At 47.2% G+C, this 2768-nt stretch overlaps 1 pseudogene; it reads left to right on the forward strand.

The window, feature by feature from the left end:
• Positions 1-787: 787 nt before the first annotated feature.
• On the forward strand, positions 788-947 carry LOC130292251 (U2 spliceosomal RNA; annotated as a pseudogene).
• Positions 948-2768: the final 1821 nt, after the last annotated feature.

A 2768-nucleotide genomic window follows, 5' to 3' on the forward strand; every position in this document is an offset into this window, starting at 1 on the left:
TGCCACTTTTATGGCTGTGACATGGCAAATTTTTTGGCACATAGACAACTTTGGAAAAAGTGATTGTGAAATGCTGTTCCTCATTCTTGAGTATGCAGTGGACGAGGTTTATTAACTGCAAATTCTTACCACTTCTGCCTTGCCTTAGAAAAGTGACATCCTACATCAAGTTATTTTTTATTTGTCCAAAATTTACCAAAACCTATGCACCGTTTTGATAAATTTGGCACAAGTAAGCACAGCAAAATATTGATAATATTGATGAATCTGCCCCTATGTTTGATTAAACCCAGAATATACAGATAACTTGACATAAAATGTCTATTTCATGTTCACTCACAATACTATAAATGCATATTTATAATAAAATACAGGTCAGTCCTCTGCTCTGCTCAACCTGCTTTGTATTGTAATGTGATAGCTTTTATGAGCTTGTTCTGCAGTACCACTGCTGGGATTTGTAGTGCATCAACCAGACACAGCAAAGCAGGTGACAGGCCACTGTCTGAGGTCAGCTCACCGCTCAAGGCTTTGCTCAGCTTGCTTTCTGTTGTATATGTGAAGGCTTCCTAGGATAAGTAGTTCCCCAATGAGTTCCTCTATGCGCTCTGCTCAGTTTTTTTTTCCAAGATGGCAGCTGCAATGCAGTGTATAGGGTTTTATCAGTCTCTTAAACCCACCCCCACTCACACAATGTAAGCAATGATTGGCTAGCCTGTGGTCATGTGATTTTGCTGCTAGCTGCAAAATATGCTGGGCTACCCTTACATCATCTCAGTGTTACTTCATCGCTTCTCGGCCTTTTGGCTAAGATCAAGTGTAGTATCTGTTCTTATCAGTTTACATGCTGGTGGGGATGGGTGCTGCATGGAGGATGCAGGTGTACCAGGGCTTTCCGGGGCTGGTTCTGAGGAATCAGCTCGACGGCTGCCCCGATGTGACCTGTTCCCTCCGGGTCTCGCCATGAGGCTGAGAGGGTCTAGAGCCGAGGTACTTTTGTGCCTCGGGGAGTGGTGACCCCGAGGTGCCGAAACTCACTGGGAGGATAGGCTCACTGAGTTGAAGCACGGGCACCATAATCTCTTCACCTTGTGGCACTCACCTCTTGATTCCCGGCCTTCTGGCTAGGATCAGAGAAATTTTTATAGATCCGGCCGGATGTCCGGGCAGTATATCTGCACACATTCACTTATTTATTTATTTTTGTCTCACTGTGTCACTTTTTGCGTGTTGTGTGTTCACAGGATTTGTCAGGATGCGGTAGCCCGTCTGGGTGTCCCTCCTGGCGGTCTAGGGGAGGTGTGTGTGGCCATTAGGTTCCGCACCTCCCTGCAAACACCCCGGGTACTCCTGCTTTGGCAGGGTACCTACCATTATCGGCTCTGCGGGCAGATACCTTGGCTTACGCCAAGGGGGATGCCGGGAGCATTTGTGGTCCCCTAGTAGCTTTGGCGAAAAGGGACATCGAACCTGGAACCTCGCAGGTACTTTTTGGTCCGGAGGCGAAGGGTAAGGTTTGTTGGGGGGCCTCTCTCCTATCGGAGAAGGGCTTGCGATAGACCGCATCCTTTGTGCACGTTTTTTTAGTGTAACACATTTGCACTTTTTCTTGCACTTTGGGTGGATCGAGAGCACGTTCCTCGGCTTTAAAAAAAAAAAAAAAAATCTCAGTGTTACTTCCTCAATCTATCATCCATTCAGACACCAAAACGCTATATCATCCCTTCTGTTATAATACCTTGTGAACCGAACCTGGCAAAGTCTGAAAGTTTGTCAAGCCACTTTTACCCCAATGTTCTGAGTGAGACCAGGTTGGCTCGCTCATCTCTACTCCTCATATTGTATACGGTAAAACCACCATTACAAAGTGGTTCTCTATCGTGGTGGTTCTCTATCATATGAAGTGGTTGTCTGATGAGGTTTCATTACAGTGACCCCCCGACCTACGATGGCCCCGACATATGATGAAATCGACATACGATGGCCTCTCAGAGGCCATCCCATGTCGATGTCAGCATCGACATACGAAGCTTTTTTATGCCGGGGCCATCGCATTAAGTGCTATCCGGCCAAATGCTTAAGCTGCTGCCGGATAGCAGCTTAATGTTCCCCGTGTGGTGCGGTAAGTGTTACTTACCCCTCCACGATGCTCCGGGGTGCCCTCCGGGTCCAGCGCTGGTCTTCCGGTGTCTTCTCGGCCCTCTCCGATGACGTCAATACGCTGCTGCGCATGCCATCCAATAGGAATGGCGTACGCAGCGGCGTAATGACGTCGCTACGCAGGCCCAGTAAGGCCTTGCGGAAGACAGAAGAGGACCGGAGCAGACAGCAGAGGACCGGAGAAGACAGCGGAGAGCCCAGCGGAGGCCCGGGATCACTATCGGGAGCGGCGGGGATACCATCTCGAGCGGCGGGGACAGGTGAGTACAGCTTCCTATACTTTACATTGCAGGAATCCCTCAACATACGATGGATTCGACAAATGATGGCTCGTTTGGAACGAATTACCATCGTATGTTGAGGGACCACTGTATATCTAGTGTATCAACTACAATATTACAATGTCATATTATTTAAAATAAATCCATGTTATGAAACATAAGAAATAAAAGGGTATTTAGGGTTAGATTTATCAAAACTTGTGCAGAGGAAAAGTTAACCAGTTACCCATAGCAACCCTTCAGATTGCTTCCTTTAGTCTTAACAAGGCCTGTTGACTCATTCCCCATAGCAACCAATCAGATTGCTTACTTTAGTCTTAACAAGTC

This window comes from Hyla sarda, chromosome 9 (genome assembly GCF_029499605.1).
Source record: "Hyla sarda isolate aHylSar1 chromosome 9, aHylSar1.hap1, whole genome shotgun sequence".
NCBI classification, from domain to species: Eukaryota; Metazoa; Chordata; class Amphibia; order Anura; family Hylidae; genus Hyla; species Hyla sarda.